General features: G+C 35.6%; 1 protein-coding gene across 1 annotated transcript in view; it reads right to left on the bottom strand.

Moving 5' to 3' along the window:
* Window positions 1–19,722, bottom strand: part of CNTN6 (contactin 6) — a 161,481-nt gene that overhangs the window by 47,128 nt on the left and 94,631 nt on the right. The window lies entirely within an intron of this gene.

Raw genomic sequence — 19,722 nt, 5'->3', positions numbered from 1 at the left:
GCCTGGCCCATCAAAAAGAGGAAGAGAGGAGTACAAAGATGGAGACTTCATGGATCACACCGAATGAATATTTCTTTTTTTTTTTTTTTTGCCTTTTTCGTGACCGGCACTCAGCCAGTGAGTGCACTGGCCATTCCTATATAGGATCCGAACCGCGGAGGGAGCGTCGCTGCACTCCCAGCGCCACACTCTCCCGAGTGCGCCATGGAGTCGGCCCCAAATGAATATTTCTAAAATACATAGTATACAAAGGATGGATATCTATCTAAGAAGTTCCAATCTTTCATAAGATTATTCCTATTAAGTTTTCCTTGAAATTCAACAATAGTCTAAAGCAAACATCAGAATGCCATTGGAATGAGGGAAAACCTCAAGGTTTGCTTTTTAAAAAATCACAGTCAAATGTTTTAATAAGAGGAAAAAAAATGGAAAAATAGAAGCATTTGCCCAATTTTAAGCTTCTGTGTTTTATGGGTCACAAATCTAGTTATCAATCTTTTAAAAACACAGCTCTATAAACACTAGTGTGCAGTCAAGATTGTACCAAAATAAGTGATGATAAACTTATTTTTAACAATAGTTTTAAAGGAAAGGAAGATGAAACAATTTGTATGCATGTCATATCCATTAACAATAACAAAACAGCATTTGTTGCATTGCAAACATATCATTGTTTCTAATATGTGTATAACACGAGATGTAGCTAATATAATTAATTAGCCAATTTGAAACACAGAGAATATCAGCCAACTATAATTTGTTTGAATCCAGCTTCTGATGTTGGGTTTATTATTAATAATGGAATCCAATTTTTGTCATCAGTGAGTGGAAGGGGCCACATCTGGGTATAGAATGTTCCGTGGCACATGATCAAATATTTTTTAAAGTTATTATTTTAGAGTATTCCCCCAACAGCAGACATTTGGTTATCTTATTTAATTTCTGAAATGTCTAATTTACTAGATACCAATTTACATTAACAATTGAATCATACTTTTATTGACACAGCAACAAAGCTATTCTAGAATACAACAAACTTATGGCCAAACGCAATTCTTTATCTGATTCAATTAGAAGAGGTCAATGTGAGACACATTTGGGTGCATCATTTACCTTTGGCATTTAGGAATAACTAAGAATTTTCAGCAGCATAGAAACATTGAATATTGGCCAACAAAACACTTTATGTGATAAAAATAATATCTATGCTGATATCTAAAGGCCATCAAATTTCTTAGGTGCCAATGCCAATGTTTATATGTCATATAATTTTTCACATAATATTCATAAAGAGACAATTTATGTAAATAGTGGTACTCTTAGTACATCACCCTTTTCAGGCTCAACAGATCTCCAGTAATGTTTGCTAAATTGAATTGAAATTATCATTGAAACGGATTAATTCTCGTAAAATCTTAATAAATAAATCAGTATTTCTCAAGTGCCTACTACTGTTTGAGTTACTGAGAGGGCAGACTAAGACTAAGAAAAGTTAAAATCTGCCCAAGACTAAATAGCTAAGAAGTATCAGAGAATGAATTGAAAGCTATATCTGATTTCTCTAGCACTCATGCTCTTTCCAGGACCATCACTTTGTCTTATTTTTAGTAAAGTAATTATGCATGTCAATTGTGATGTACAAAATGTTTCTGTTGAGTCATCATTAGATGCCCTAAAGGTAGTCTGTATGTTTGCTCCTCAAAATGTTGTCTCATCCCAGACCTACTGATTCAAACTCTGCATTTTGACAGGTTACCCAGTGACTGGTACGCACAATAAAGTCTGAGAACTATTGGTCTATTCACTATAAATTAATCTTTAATCTGTAAAAGAATCATTATTTCTAAGTAAGGATCCATTTTGTCTCATAAGATCAAATACAAAAATTTATAAAAGAATAAAAAGTTAGATTTTAAGTGTTCTATGAAAATAATCAAACTAGTAGCCAAATTGATTTATCATTTACTAAAATGATTTTAAAATCCAATTCTCTCTAGTTACCGAGGATATACAAAGCCAGAGATTTAATCATAACTAGAGATTTTGTCATGATAAATAATACAAATATTTCGATTTATTATTTAATTTAATTTTTTCTTTTGTTAATAAGAAATATTTAAATATAGTAAGAAAACTTAATCTTGTGACGATGTAAATGGAATCAAACCACCTAATCATTGTCCTAATTTTATGTGGCATAATTAAACAAAAAATATTAAAGAAAACTAGGTATTTTCAGTTTTGTTACATATCTAAACATGGCTTAGCATAAACAATGTATAAAAGGAAAAAAAAGAAAGGAACGTCCGACTAAGATCAAACTGTACCAAGAATCTGAAAGATAAGGCAAAATACACATGTAAGAATTAACTGTAACATTTTAATTGATGGTTTTCATAAAAATTCACAAAGAAAGGTACAGATTTTTTTTTTTCTATCCTTTTGAAAGATTCAAAAACATACTTCATCTGGGGGTTGGTAATAACATATCTATGAAAGACATTAAAAGTTCTATCTTAATTGCATATAAGCTTCTCTGGCATTTAAAAACAAAACATAGCCATAAATATAGATAGGAGTGGCTATCTGCAAAAAACCCCACAACATTCTGGTAAGTAAAATGGAGATTTGCATGAATAATTAGCAAAGAGAACGTAGCTGTAGAGAATAAAATAGAAGACAATAAAGTGATTGATTACATGTTACATATATATTTCATACTAGGATTTAATGCTGAGGTTACACTACGAATAGACAATAGATCATAAAAGTATGTATGGAAATATGTAAGTACCATAGAATTATGGAAAGGCTTCCAAAAATTCAGTAGCAATTTAAATGCATGATTGCATTTAATTTATTAATTTATTCAGCAAATATTTACTAAATGCCTACTATGTTTGAAGCAATATGTTAGGCGATCCAATAGAGATGTGAGAAATAGTATTAAATATCAAGGGTACTCTTTCCTGTGATATTAGCTCATTGGTCAAAATTTAAGGAGGTTATGAGCTATTATTGAGAACTGACTGCACAGGCCCTCTGCTCAGTGTGCAATAAATGTCAATTCATTGAATTCTTAAGACAAACCTCCAGGGTTGCTGTTGTTATCATTCCCCTTTTACAAGTCAGGAAATGGCACAGAGAGAAGTAATAAGTGACTCAAAGTACCCACTTGGTAGTATAGGGACAAGATTTTAAACACGTCTTTCTCTTTAGACTAGGAAGCACTTATTTTAGCAAATGCTCTTTCACTTCAAGTTTTCAAAACGTGGTTTACTAATAGCATAGTAAGCATATATATATATACTCATATATATATATATATATATGAGTATATATAATTTTATTTTCATAGAATGACCTTTAATGCTGGAGGTTCTTAATCTGTTAATCTGACCTCCAGAGAGTGCAGTCATTCCCAGAAATGTGATGGAACATATTTATGTTTGCATATATGTACATTTTCTCAGGATTCTTAGCTTTTGTGAGATCGTAAAGGCAAGCTTGATTTCCCCCTGCTAGGGGGAGTTTTAATCTTAGACGTCTTAATGTGTAAGGCAATGAGGGTGGTGATGCTGATAATAAGGATTAATTTTCTTCTTCTTTATGCCATCCTATGCAATTTTCGTGTTATTAGCAGAGTGGGTCAGAACGTGAGCCTCATCATTTAATTTTTGTGTGACCAGGGTCAAGCTAATTAAAGGTCCAAGTCCTCAGTTTTCTCATCTGTAACATGAGACTGTGAATATTACCTGTGTCACAGAGTCATGAGGATTAATTGATATAAATAATTTAAAATGCTTAGCATTGTGCCTGACTCCCAGTTAGCAGTCAGTAGGTCAGTTTTCCATGAACCAGTTTCTCATTCCGCCTAAGAATTTAAGCACTTTTATAATTCCGTGAAGAATAACAACAACAGGGGAAGGAAATGTTTTGTCACAGTTCTGTTTGAACAAAGGGACCCGAGATGTATATGCCAGGCTTTTTGAAAGGAGCCTCATACCAGCAAGACTGTACTTAGCCTTAAACTTCATTTCCTAAAACCATTCCTTGAATTTCATGCAACTTCTTGTCTGTGTACTTGGTAACTTAATCTTTCTGATCCAGAGTTCTAATTTTTATTTTGAGAATAATAATATGGTTGTTAAAGACAATTAATTACTTACATGCTAAGTGAGAATCAAAGTTGTATTCCTTGCTGATACTAATATTTGGCCTTTGTTCTCCTCCGTGACTCAGACTGTTTCTGATTCTCACTTTTGTTGCTGAAATCCTTGGGTCTGGCTGGACTCATCAGTATGCTTTGTGGCTTTAACTGACCTATGGTTATCAGTGCCCGGACTCTCCATGGTTCTGGTGTTACCAAGTTCAGACACTTGACTTATGGTGTGTGTATGTTTCTTCCTCATTTCTCCCACTATAATCATTTTGCAGTTCAGCAATAACACCTTCCTTTCAAGTCTTTATTTTAAAATATTCATTTAATTAGAATACTTCAACCATTCACACAATTGAATGGAAAAAATTTCCCCTAATTGCCAAAACTTAGAATTCTAGTCAGATGATTAAATCAGAAATTATGACATTTGCATTTAAAATGTTCTATAAAAATTAGAAGTTAAAGACATTTACATGTGTAGATATAGTATGATCATTCAAGTGATAGAAAAATTAATAGTTGGCCTTTGTAATGTACCACGCTATTCCTCTAATTGCATTAGGGGTGTAAAAAGGTAGAAATTCAGAACTACAAGCTATGTCTGATTGTCAAGTGACACTGGATAGATTTTATAGTGGCGCTGGAAAATGGAACATGTAGAAAACCGAGGCAACAACACACATAAACATTCTGAGGTTAATTGATAAATTGAAGGCAGATTTTATAGAGCAATTGAAAATCCAACATTTCAATCTTCTGACTGTCAGGAAAGGTAGGTAGCATAAAAGGAAAACAAAAATAATAGATGTCTACCCATTTGCTTGATTTCCTACCCTTTGCCTTCTCCTTGATGGGCTATTGTGAATAAAATACCAGGAAGGTAGTGTATCACATCAAATTAACTTGTAGTGCTCCTTTACCTGTAAAATGTGGGTCAAATTTCGTGTCATTTTAAGGAATTACATAAAAACTAATGCAACAGTATTTACCCTTACCTTCCTGGGTTGCATGTGATACCTTCTCTTCATGAACTATAAAAATTTAATAGAAATTAAGGTTCATATCTATTTTATCACTATAACTAATCTAATATATATGCTGGCTTTAATGTACTTACTTACAGAAAACAAATCTATATCTGTCAATTCCAAAGTTTGAATAGAAAATGAGGAAGGTTCTGATTTTTTGTTTGAGATTAACCATACTCTATCACAAACTTTGAAGACATAGAACATGAGCGATAGCTAAGTTTCTTAAACTTAGAGAAATTAGGACATTGGGCAATTAAAATTTCTTATTGCTGAAACTAGAGCAATACTGCTATTTTTATAGTTAGATTATTAACTGGAGTATTGCTTCCAGTTCTGTCTAAAGATAATACTGTAGACCATGAAATTTTAATTGACTGTCTAATTTTACTGATATCTTGAAAATGTAAAATAGATTGGATTAAAATGAGTTAGATAAGAAGTAGAAAAGTGTGTATAAATTTTTACTTTTCACAATTTAAGTTTTAGGTAAAATGTCCCACTGGAATCCATTTTAGATCATATATTGATATTGCATTTAATTGATTTTTGCACCTGATTATCACAGTTAAGATGTAATATCTATGCTAATCTCACCATCATTTAATAAACTATCTTTTAAAAATTTTTTTTAACAAGCTACAAAAAATGACATTATGATCTACAAATAAGTAAATATCAAAGCTAGCTCTTTTAAATCAAAATAAAGCTTGTCTGTTCCATCTCATTATGTCAGTAACTTCAAATGGTACTAATGGCAATTATACACAGAAAATGTCTGGCCCTTTTGGCCAGGCCAGATTTAAAGATTTAATCAATGGGTTAATAAAATTCTAATTTATCATCCCTTAGGAGATCATCAACATAGTAAAAATGAGAAAAAATGAAACAGATAGGGACAGAGTGAAAATGAAGTGCTATCTTAAGAGAGATGATTGAAGGGATCACAGGAAATGAATCTAGCCTCTTTCTACTAAATAACGCAGATCATCTTCAGCAAAGCACAATGCACTTACAATCTTTAATCAGTTCTAAACAAGAGGAAACACATACCGGAAAATTTAGGAAAATTTATGGAAGAAACTCTTAAATATTTCATTCATGTCTTTTATTTTGTCTGATTTCTGGTGAAGAACACAAACATTCTTTTAAAGAAAGAGTTGTGTAAGTTGCAAAGGGGAAACCAGTGTTCCTAACTTGAAATCTTTCTTAGAGTACACTCCTTCACAGAACTTGTTAGACAAAACCTGGAGTTTCTTCCTCTCATCTCTAGCAGAGACTTTGCACTCCAGTCTGCTTACTTAAATCCTGTCCATCCTCCTCAGCCTACTGTGATTCCCACTGATTCAGACATACTTTATGGATCTCTCAGGTTCTCTTAGCCCCACCAGCAAAGGGGCAGTTGGCAAGATAAGTCCTTTTTTCTTTCCTTCCACAGACAATTCCCAAGTAGTTTCTCTGTACAGCTTGTCTGGAGACAATCTACGTGGCTGACAGCCCAGATGCCAAGCTGCCAGCTATGCATCTCAGTGGCTTGCAGGGAGGCAGCGGCAGTGCAGAAAGAAATGATCTTCCATGGCTGCCCCACAAGTGGACTTCCCCAAAAGCAGAACTTAGCTCTGTTTCCTAGGGAACCACACTAAGGTATACAGCCTTCTCTATCACATCCTTCCCCCAAGCCACTGCAGTTCACAGGACTCTCTTTCCCCCCTCTAAAATACCAGAGATTATATTTTTCCACTTTGAGAAACTTAGATGCAGGGAGGTTCATTAACTAGGCTAACTACAGCCCTGATAACAGGTCTTCTGATGTGGAGTTAGTGCTATTTCTACTGAATCATTATGCTGCCTTGTATTTTTAATTTTCTTTTTTAGATGAGTCTTTGCTCTCCAAATATACTGTAAAAGCTAAGTGTTTTTTCTTTTTTTTTGAGCCACATGATATAGAGATTATATGTCCATGGGTTATATGTCAGATTACTTTTGTCTTTGGATCTATGCCTGGCTTCCCCTTTCTGGTTGTGTTACTTTGGGAGCACTTGCTTGATTTCTATGTAAACTTTATATAGAATGGGGATAGGCATAATAAGAGCATCACTAGTTTGTATGGAGAATTAAGAAATATATGTATGAGTATATATGTGTGTGAATATACACAGACACATATATATTTATATTAAATAAATATATATGCACATTTATACATATAAAATATATGCACATTTGTATATATAAAATGCCTGGGAGATAATGGGTGCACCAGATGATGGTAGCTATTATTCTTTCATTATTTCTATTCTCCAAGAAGACCTACAATTAGCTGGTATTTAATAAATCGTATTTTCTCCTAAATATTCAGCCTTTGCTTTCTAGGCCCTGACATATATATTATTAACATGATTAAAAAATTCAGTAACCTAACAGAAAATCACTTAGCCAAATAACTACTTTGTTTAAAAATAAAAGTTAGTAGAGGTATGAACAAAGTGGTAATTTGATAAGTGACTTTCTGTTAGTTTGCTGATACCATATAAACTAGTACAAGACCTGAGGCAAAGAAATAAATTCAAATTGAAAGGATAAGACTTAAGTGTCTGAACAAATTTTAATAATTCTTTTGTACAGTTCTAATCATGAAACGAAAAGTTAAAATATAAGCTAGAACAGAATCTTAATTATTATTATAATAATACAGACCCTATGGGGAGCAGTTCATAAATATTTAACTGATTCACAGAAAATGTGGCAATAATATCTCTAGTATTTTTTTAGCCTCTGTCTTAGCCCCAGACAAATAATAATGTGGGGGAGGTATACTGAGTTACATTTGGCATAGTGCGATTAAATTTATATCGGCAGTCGGGCCAAGTGAAGGGAGGAAAAGGAAAAAAAAGAAAAATCTAGGAAAAGCTACATGAAGTGGTATCATAAACTGGTAGCACAAATAAATCTAATTTTGCTATGTTTTCTCAGAAATCAGCATCTTCTCTGGTGCCCATCAGAGAAACAAACATGCCTAGATGAATTCAAGGTAACTTTTTACCACTCTCAACAGACTAGCGAAATATGTATTTTAAACAGATTAGGTAGTTAAGGATGTACTTCCCATGAACTAGTTATTTGAAGATGAACTGAAAGGCTTTAATTAGTAAAGGGTTAAGGATGTACTTCCCATGAACTAGTTATTTGAAGATGAACTGAAAGGCTTTAATTAGTAAAGGGTTGTTGTGGGAAGTGTTACCTACTGATTGGAATGAACTCAAATCCATTTTAATTTAAATAAGAAAAAAATATTACTGTTCCCAGTGTCTAATTTTTCAGAATCCCTAGAATCTGAAGTTATATTTTATGCCTTTAATGTGTAATTACTGGTGTGAACAGTGAAATGATTCTGTTAAGTCTTTGGATCGACTGTTTTAAATTCCAAAGTAGAAACCAAGCATAGGATATTCAGACATCAGAATTAATCAAACTGTGTCTCCTTGTTTAATATACACAAATAATTTAAGTGTCAGCCTTGTAGTGGCTGACACAGAACACCAACACAGATTCAGAGTGACTGAATTATGACACAAATTAAGAGATGGTAGATATAATCAGCTGCTAAATAACATAATTATTTGGTGTCATGATGTGTTTTTATTCCAACGGCATGCCAAAGGATGTGCTGCTAAGCTGACTCCCATAAAATGCTAAGGAAATGTAATTTAACGTTAACAAAACAGCATCAGATGGATAGCTTAGCTAAATTAATCCAGTAAAATAGGCATAAGAGAAATATTTGGTTGTTCAGTTGAAGAAGGAAAAGATAAAGGAAAGAGTTTCCATTTGCAGTATTTTGGGATGCCTGAAAAAATACAAAAGGGAATTAATATAGAGTCATATGCTAACATGTCTTACAGCCCAAGCAAATTAAAAGAACAGATGATAAATAGTAAAGTTGGTGTAGTGGATTGAGTTATGTCCCCCAAAACTCATTGAAGCTTGAATTGTCTCCCAAGTTTTATGTATTAGAAACTTAGCCCCCACTGTGACTGTTAAGAGGGTGGGAAATCCTATTATGGTAACTGAAAGGTGGAGCCCCGAAGGGGTGATTGGATTATACGAACAAGCAGTAGTGAATGGACTAAAGATGGTGGTCAGGGGTGTGGTTCTGAGGACTTTAACAGAAGAGGAGAGTCTATCTTGCTCTCTGTTATCTCTGCTTCCACCATCTTGCAATGTGAAACCCCTAGGTCACTGTCACCACCCCCAGATCGACCTTGGACTTCCCAGCCTCAGAAACTGTAAGCTATAAATTTCATTTTCTTTCATTTTTTTTTTTTTTTTTTTTTGTCTTTTTGTGACCGATAAGGGGATCGCAACCCTTTGCTTGGTGTCGTCCACACCGCGCTCAGCCAGTGAACGCACCGGCCAGTCCTATATAGGATCCGAACCTGCGCTGCGCTCCCAAGCACCGCACTCTCCCGAGTGCACCACGGGCCGGCCCTATAAATTTCATTTTCTTTATAAATTACCCAGTTCCAAGTATTTTGTTATAGCAGCACAAAATGTACTAATACAGTTGGCAAGCACAAAAAAGTTTGTGAATATAGGACTCAAAAACAATTAAAAAGAAAAAAGTATGCTCTCAAAATAACTAGAGGAATACCAATCGAGAATGCAGCCTGCAGAACAGAATGGAGAAGTCTGCACATTGTGAGGATATTTGGGCTGTGCTTTCATGACATTCGTGATTAGGAGCCTGTTGTGTGATTTCCTCAAGGCTTTGAAATGTTACAAAAGTAAAGTTCTTTCTGCTGCAAACTTTGAGATAGACAGAGAAGATTCAAATACAGCCAGGTGATCTTAAACTAGTAACTTTATCCTTCAGGTCCTTGGTTTCCCTCAAGGACAGGACAGTTGGACTGGAATACTAATGGTTATTATTCCTATTCACTCAGCTCTCTGTAATCCAGTGATTTCAGATTGTGAGTATCTGGGAAATGATTCTCCCTGCTATCCTGAATACGGTATTGAAAATGATGGATGCTAGTAGAATTTCCAAGTTTGGGTCCCCTTTGGCTACTGAATTATTGTATTCCTCAGAGTCTACAAAACTAGGCTTAGAAAAGTGGGTGAAAATAGGGGGCCAACTTGGATATGACTCCTTGTCTGCTAACCCTACCTGTTCTTCTTAATTATAATACACAATTTCATACCTAGTTCAATTCCTTTATGGAGCATAGGGAGTTTATCCCTGTTTAATGAATTTGCATATCTATGTCTACATGTCACCAAAAATTGTATTGCATGTTACATTAAAAGTCCAATCAATCATTTGAACATTGTGAATGCAGTATGTTAAGCCACTAAAGACTGATTTATTTATTTTATTGATGCGAATTAATAAGACTCCATCTGTCAATATTTGGACAATGTTTAGAATTATTCTATACATCTTGCTGAGAAAAAATCAAGTTTGTATGCAGCACTGTTTTCAGAAGATTATTTTAGTCCAACTAAAAAAACAAAGAAAAATTATGTGTATAATATGAAGGTCTGTCTTTAGCTCCCCAAATTGGATACTATAATTCATCAGAAAGCTAATTAAAAGTCTACAGTGTGATGTTTAAAGATCATACATGACTTCAGAGTCAGAACTTTTTTGAATTGAATGCCTGTCTATCACATACTAGTTGTGTGACTGTGAGTGAGATGCTTAACTTCTGGAAGCCTTAGATTTACCCATCTAAAAATATGAACAATACCTCTCACAGGTATGTTTTTTAAATTAAGTAAAATGATGTATCTAACATCTTAGCACACTATCTGCCACAACAGGTACTGTATAAATAGACATCATCATCATCATTATGTTATGAAACTCAGGGTTAAGTACGGGAAGATAGGTTTCTGGCTGCAGTGGTTAATTTAATCAGAGATAGAATGAAAATGTATGTTGTTAAGTATATTCAAGCCTCCCTTAAGTAGTTAAAGAGTAAACTCTTGGATGACTCACAAAGTGATTTGAGTGTCCTTTACTTGTATTTACAGGAATCTTGGGGGAAATGTATCTTGTACTGAGGAAAGGAAATCTGTATCTAAAACTTTGAAATGGCACCAGCGTATGGTAAGACAATCACATAGTGAGCCTGTACCTCTCACTTTCCTTTTTGGGGAGAAATTCCCTCTCATTCTTCGAGTGCCAGCTCGGTTACCTCCCACCTGATGAGGCCATTCTGGACTCCTGTATGCCAAGTCAGTGAATCGTCCTCACTGTCTTCACACATCAGTGGTGACACATGCCCCAATGCACTGAAACTGTTGACCTGTCTGCCTCTCCCACAAGACTCTGAGCTCATTCAAATTTATAAATCCAGAATCTTTCACAAAGCCTGTCAAATTGGTTTGCCACTGTGCTTATAAATAAATGAACAGTTTGACAAGTCACACTTGAGAATCAGATTTGTCACTTCAAATCAGTAGTCCTCAAACTATGCTACTGGGAGATCTTGGGGATTCTTAGGGGGCATACCATGGCTACTTGTGGGTGAGAGGAAGTGAGGACAGCATCGAGTGGGCTCTGGTTCTCCCTCCAAGACATTAGCCAGATTGGTTCCATTTTACCTGTTTTGTGAAATGTGTTCTTGCATAAATTTTATTTGGAAAAATTAAAAAGTTCCACTGTGGGGGGGGGGAGAATAAAATTATAGCCAAGGACTAAAAAGTGCTCTGACAATCTCACTTCCTGTTTTGACGATATTAACAAGACTGATTTTTCTATACTGTTGGTCCAGCTTTTATTTCTTCGATTGGATTGTAATAGACGGCAATTCTCTCTTTCTATTTATTTATTCTTTTCTATCTGTTCACCAGCATCTATAAGAAAGTGAGAGTATAACAAATGCCTGCTGAGCAACCACTTTCTTTTTAAGGAAGGGATATTATAGTTTAAGCATATCAAGTAATCAATTCTTTTCTCAAAAATCAAACCAAACCAAGAATAAAAGGTCATTTGTATAAATCACACAAATAATTGAACTTTTCTGTCCATAAAATTATTGCTGTTGAATATTTATGTAAATTTTGAAAGATATAAATGTCACTCAGAAATTAGGAGCAAGCACTAAAATAAGTGGATGCCATTCTAGGGCTAATCATACTCATATTTTCAAGAAGAGAACTGAGGACTTACATCTCTTCGGCAATGAGATAAGACAAAGGGTTGAACTTTTAGTATAGGAAGAAAGTTCTAAGGGGGGAGGAAAGAGGAGATAAAATGAATAAAGTTTCTATTTTATAAGTAGGTAGGTATGCACCAAACCAGTGTTTCTCCAGGTGATATTCAACAGCCTCAGTTTCTTTTGGGGGCACAGGGAGTAAACTCACAAAAATGCAGATTCCTTAGTCCTATTTTGCAACAACTGAATCTAAATCTTGGGCACAGCTCTGAGATATGCATTTTTCACAAGGTTTTTATAATGCATGATCAAATTAAAAAATCTACTGACACAGCCTACGAATTTACAGCAACTCTACAATGAAACTTACCCATTTAAAGTTGTAGGATACATTATATGAATGTATAAGATATTATTTATTTTGTGGAACTTCTTTGCTTTTTATATTTGCCCATGGTTTAAAGCCACATGATGTCACTGGCATTGAAAACATTTTAAATAGGGAACTACAGCAATAATAGTCCAACACAAGGCAGCAGTATAAAATGCATACACCCAGTTAGGCAGGCTGGGTTTAAAGTTAGATTTTACATCTTTAAAGAATGGGAGCCCCTTCAGACCATGGCAGGCAGATGGTTCTTCATGCATTGTGTGAAAGATGAGGGCACCAGGCTGGTGGAGGCCACTGGAGATGCAGAAAGGAGGACTGGATGGCAAGAGGGGAAAATGAGGGCAAGACTGACAGGGGAACACATAGGATTTTAGCTTGTTATATCTTCGTGTGATACAGGCAAGAGTATCAGATGGCTCTTGACATCTTCAACATGTATTCCCTTAGAAAGGCTCACCTTAACAAGGCACTCAGGAGTTGAGTACGAACAATTTAAAATTTTATTACAAAGAAGCAGCACAGAAGGGAGATTTTAATAAGCCTGGCATTATGCAGACTGTCGTTCTTCCTTAGACATGAGAACATATGGTTCATTTGCCTATTTGCTACTCATGCTACCTGATGTACTAAGCACTATTACATTAAGTAGTTGGTGATACAAAATAAAATTAGGTTTATCTGCTTGTTCCGTTAGGAAATTCTGCAAAGAGGAGGAAGGGGTAGAGAAGCCTGCTTTCTGTTTGCTTCATCATGGCTAACGTTGCATTGAAAAGGCATGTATGGAGGGGGATATCTTATTAAGACTGAGCACTTGGGAGCAAAGGTAAAAGAAAAAGGAATAGTAACGATTTGGAAGGTGGATATGGTAAAATATAGAGAGAAGTGTCCAACAGAGAGGGAGACATATACTGGGCTATCTGGCATTCCTGCCGCCAGACTCCCATTAGCTGATCCCCCACGAGGCTAGAAGGTTGTGAAAAGCCTCCAGGGTGAAATTGTAATGACAGCTAATTGTTGAGCAATGGGCAAAGAGAAGAATGAAGACAAACTAATTTCTATTCTGTTTCATTTCTATGTCAGGGACTACGCTAAGAGCTTTCTAACACGTCTTCCCAAAGGTACCTTTTTACCCAGGAAGAGAAAAAAAAGACCATGTGACTTGCTCAATAATCATCACCTCCCTCTTGTCACAGAGAATGCCATGGTCCTCTCCCTCACCCTTCTTTCTCCCTCATCTCCTTCTCTCTCATTGCAGCTTCTCTCCCTCTCCACTTTCTCTGCCATCTTTACACTTTCCCCCTGGCCGTTTTCCCACAAAGCAATATTGTTTCCAAGAGGGAGGTCTTGGGGTGTTGGAGTGCCAGATGGAACTGGAGTGAGCCTGTTCCAAATTAGGGGCTTGAATGGAAAAATATTGAATAGCACCACTTATTCAATGATTGAATAAGGCTTCATGCCACCTGACCGGTTCACCTGTTCCCACAAGGTACATGCATTTGCCAAGTGCCTAGAGCCATGCAGGGTTTAATGGTGGCATTATTGTAGGACAAAGCATACGGAATCCATGACTTGATAAGGGCTGTTTGCAAATATACATGCATGGGGGTAAGTAGGTAATGGTAATAAAATCGGTTCCAGAGAGTCCAGCTGTCCTCTTATTTCAAGCCTGTTGAACATGATCACATTCTGAGACCCACTGCAAGAGGAAGAATCTTCACAATTGAGTGGGCTTGATTCTCTGTGAATTTCAAAATACCTTTGTACTTTGCTCTTTTAGATTACTGGGGTAAAAGTGATACAAAAGTAACCATATATTCTGTGACAACTGATCCTCAGAACTATATTCAAATACAGAAAAAAAAAATGTGTTTTAGTGTTTTGAGATATGTAAAGTGTCTGTATATTGACCAGCATATAGGAGGTGTTAAAAATGGTTATTATTATTATTAAAGGACAATTTGGCCAGCATGCAGCTGAATTCTATTTAATTTAATTTTTTTTTTTTTTTTTTTTTTTTAGGAAGTAAGTCAAAATGCAATAGTTTTTTTCTTTATTTTTTTTTTTTATTCAGGAAAATGAGCAAGAAATGCTGTGGATTAGTTTTGGATTCAATTTTTATTCTTTCACAAATAGGACAAAATATTTTTCTCCCCATTTCTTTGTTTTTGTCATTCAGAGCTTGTATGTTCACTATGACCAAACCCTAGGTGATTCAGGCATTGTATTTAATGCTGTCAGAGGACAACATTGCGCTGTCTCTCTGGCGGGTTAACATTTCCTATTAAATTCAGGATGTGATCCCTGAATAGGTAGCCAGCAGTCACAGAGCATAAGGAGACAAATCTAGGACTTTGATTTCTGTCAGTTCACTTGTTAAGTAGATCCGCAAGGAAAAAAAGGAAGTGATTAATCAAACTTAGCAGATGTGGAATTGATTCCCTCCATTGCCTCAGAATGCCTTGCAGAGATGAGCTTAATCTGTATTCATCTTGACTTTCTGTGGTGAAGTTTGTGTTTGTTCCTCTGGCTGCTATAGGTAAGTATGCACAACTGGGATCTGCATAAAGGCTGGGATGACAGCAATAAATGCATCCAATGTAGAGGGTATACAGATCATCCGTTCTTCCACAAATGCCATCATTTGAGTCTCATAGAACCCCATGGGAGAGACAAGCACTATTTTCTCCAAAATGGACCAATTGAGAACCAAAAAGTTAAAGGACTTACTAGAATTTATCGACTAAGTGAGAAGTAGAATTGGGACCTGAACCTGAATGTTTGACTCCAAATAACTTTAAAGAAAAGCAATGTCTTAAGAAAGAGCAAGGAGAATGTGAGGTGTGATGCAGCTAGCTAGCTGAACATTCTATCTGCAGCATCTAATATAGTAGTTGAGACATAAGAAGTGTTCAGTAAATACTTATGGAATGAGTAAGAAAAATTAATAAATGAATGATCACATCATGGATCTATTAATTATTAAAATTTTTGCTTTAACTGCAAGAGCTCTAAAGGTGGCAGTAAAGCAAGCTTTAACTTTCATTGACTTAGCAACACAAAAAACATTTACTGAATGTGTATTTTTTTCCAGGTTTGTGCTGGGTGCTGGGCCTATAATAAAGAATTAAAGAGTGCTGCTCACGGCCTTCATGAAGCTTACAGTCTAGCTGTTAGGGCTCTGTGGAACCTCTAGATTTCTCCAACCATATTATTTTAGCTGTTTTGACATTCATAGCAATCATCATAGTTACTCACCTGAGCAAATGATTAAAATATATAACAAGTTATAACTAAGATAGAACATGCAATTTAAATCTTCCAGGCTAATATTTTCTATTGGTTTATAATAAGTAATCTCTATGTATGGATACAGTATTTAATTTTTCTTGAAGTTGTTTTCATATTATTTCATCTTAAAATAAAGGGAAAAAAAAAAAAAGAATCCTAGTAGTTTTTCCCATCACTGTGTTACTCATCAGTGATAGAACTGAAACCTGAACCCCCGTTTTCCAATTCTCAATGCAGGGCTCTTTGTAATACATCCTGGTTTCTCCTACAGGAATGTACCTTTGGCTTCTCTCTATTTAAGTTCTATTTCTAAACCACTGGTAGCTCCAAAAAGAATGAGATAGATGTTGCGTGATCATTGATTCCTAACAGGAAACCAGGCAGCCTTTGGACTCCGTAATGACATATACCAATTTTTAGTGCCATGAAAACTTTTGTATTCTAACAGTCTGCCATGAATATAGACACTTGCTCCAAAGACAGAACTCTTAAAATAGTCAAGACTTCCATTGTACATAGACTAATAAGAAACATGTTAATCTTCTTAAGAAATGTTGCTTATACCACCAAATAACATTAGGTTAAATCATGTAACAACAGCCCTTCAAAAACTGAAGTCATGTATATCCTCCATTATTCCTAGAGAGGAAAAGATGTGGATACAGAGATGGGAGACTTGACGTCAAGTCTAAGCTTCATCACTTACTAGCTATGTAATAGAAGCTGTCTTGATTCATGTAAGACTGGAAGAAATTGTCAAAATATATATATGGATGCCATTTTTTATGGGTAGGCTATACGCTATGATTACTTTGAATAGGCTTCTTTAGAGCCCTCTCAACCATCTCTGGGTAGTTATACTTTATTGGCAGCAAGAGTTAGTGACAATGAAATTTCTAAGTAGAGAGTACCATATAAAAGTTTTATAACAGAGACTAAAAATGTACATTTCCCCACACAGGTATTTCCAAGGTCAAGAACTAACAACTATTTCTATTTGGAGTTGTAAAAATTTAAACTTTTGATGTATCTGAGTTTTTTATTCTTCCTACATGTACAATTGTGTCATGAGTTAACAGAGGTATGAGAAGGCTGGAGTTGTGTATATGAGTATGTAGCTATTTAAGTGAAAAATCAGTCTAGTGTGGCATAAAAAAATGTGTACTGAGACTTAGTGTTTTGTATTTGAGTATAGGATCAGGTCCTACCAAATTTGGAAAATGGGCTAGATCACTGCTAATGATCCTTTCAAATACAACATTGAACAGAGTTGGGCTGGCCAGTTAATTCAGTTGGTTAAAGTGTGGTGCTGATAACACCAAGGTCAAAGGTTTGGATCCCCTTATCAGCCAGCTGCCAAAATAAATAAATAAATAAATAAACCTTGCATTGTGCAATCAAATCTAAAAATTAATTTTCCAGTCAACCTCTATACCCAACACTCTGTCCCTGGTTTCTAACTACTTAATATCATTTGCTTTGGAAATCTGATGCCTAGCCCTTCTCTCTTTCTCTCACTCTCTCTCTCTCTCTCTCACTCTCTCTCTCTCTCTCTGTTTCACACACACACACACACCCCCACACACACACCCACACACACACACACACACACACCCACACACACACCCACACACACACACAAATACATATACATAAATCCATACACAGACACATAAATCAGTAATCTTTATTTATATATTCCAAATAGAAATAGAAATATTTTTGTGACATTATCTAACCTTTTAATATTGTCTTCTCCAAAGCTTTCTTACAGCCTAGTGGCTATTTGCAAGCTTAATGCAATTACTTTGCTAGGATTTGGGATTTGTCTGGGCAGCACTCTTTTGAAAAGATTCTGATCATGGATAAAAGAACCAGTTACCATGTAATGACTCAATCATAAATAATAAACTGAACAGGCTTGAGGAGTGTGAGCCCTAAAAGAGCCAATCCTTCAAGATAGATTCTGAAGTGGCTCACTGGGTCTAACTTCACACTGGAGTCAAGTAGCCATTTGCTAACTAGAGGCTGCACACATACCATGTTTGGGATCGCTACCTGTCCCTTTTTATGCTGCTTATCAACCACTGCCCCCTAAACTTAACCAATGGACTATGACCTGTCAAGTGTTAACTGGCCAGAATTTAGCAAGTCAGAATCCCTCTTTTGTGTAACACGCCAAACCAATCAGGACTAAACAAACCTGAATCCCTCTTTGCACAGAGGACCTCAGTTGTAACCTGGGTGGGAATGTTTGCTATATTCAACAGTCTCTCTTGTTGTTCTGGTGGAGCACAATTTTGTTTTTACTGAAGGATGAGTTTCCCTGGTTTGCAAATTGTTTGCCAAATAAAGTCTCCCTTTTTCTCCAAATTCTTTTCCAGTGCATTTTGTTTATAAGAGACCATTTGACTCTCTTTCCTCTTATAAGAAAATTAAATGCTTCAAATCCATTTTACAAATGGAGGTCTACAGAAGACAAATGATTTGCCCTGAATCATTTTTTTTAGGACGCACATTCAGAAGATGATTTGCTTGTTTTTCTTTTTGTTAAAACTTCTAACGAATTCCTAAAGCAATGAGAGGATAGAATTATGGAAGAATAATCTGTAAATAGAAATCACAGGAATAAGTCCTTTCATCAAAACAAGACAATGTTGAGTCTGATATGACAACTAGTAACTGTTCTGAGGCTAAAATGATCTCCAATTCATTCTTATATAGGCAAAACAAAATAAAACAAGACAAAACCCTGAAAAGTTGTTTTAAAAAGCAGTTTCCCTTGTGCTCTTCACATTTTTTCCCCTCATTTTCTTACCTTTACCCAAATCCTATTCCTTTTCTTTCTCCTCTCCACAAACCTTGTGTTTTGGTCTTTAAAGGTTACAAAAAGTAAATGGCAGTCATTTCTGCCCCTCAGGTTAGAACTTCAGAGTCACTTTATTGAATGAGGCAGAGCTAATCAATTTATCCAGATCCTTCACACAGTGTCGTGTTTGATACTGCAGAATCTCTTGAGTTTTCTTGTTTCACAGCAGTGTATTTAAACCTTGATTAGATTTTCGAAATGAAAGAGGGAACATTTAAAAAGAACCCACATCCAAATCTGTTGAGAGTACCTGCAGCAATCTCCAAAGCAGTGTACACAGAGGAAAGGGCCAGAGCAACAGGTTTCATTTCACCTTTCTTTTCTTATTCATTTTGAAGCATTTGTTCTTAAGTCTTGAGGCAGTTCCCCAAGAATAGCCTGTAAAGCTGGCAACACCTTGTGTATTTATCCTTTTTGACTCCTTCATTCATTCTACAGATGTTTATTGAGTTTTTGTTCTGTGCCAAGGCACAGGGCATAGAAAAATAAAACAGATAGGATTCCTGTCCTGAGAAAAGCTTTGGTCCAGGGATAAAAAACATTTGGAGATAAGAGAGAATAAAAAAAGAAAGAATGCCCTAGAAAAGGCTCTGGCTTGTGTATCTCATCACATTCATGGAGAGAGTCTGCAAAGCCATGGATAGAACCATGATAGTACTTTACATGACCAATACAGGTCCCTGTTTTCAGTTTATTTGCTCTAACCCCTTTTTCTCTTTTCCTTGGCCTCAAGTGCAATTTTGGGATTTGAAATGACAAAATGATGTCCCTGCAGCCAGCCTATGGGCATTTTTTTTTTTTTCTGGCTTGGAGATTCAATG

The sequence above is a fragment of the Cynocephalus volans genome, chromosome 11, assembly GCF_027409185.1.
Source record: "Cynocephalus volans isolate mCynVol1 chromosome 11, mCynVol1.pri, whole genome shotgun sequence".
NCBI lineage: Eukaryota > Metazoa > Chordata > Mammalia > Dermoptera > Cynocephalidae > Cynocephalus > Cynocephalus volans.
Note: the sequence above shows the minus strand (reverse complement) of the source record. Positions and strands in the feature narration are given on the sequence as shown.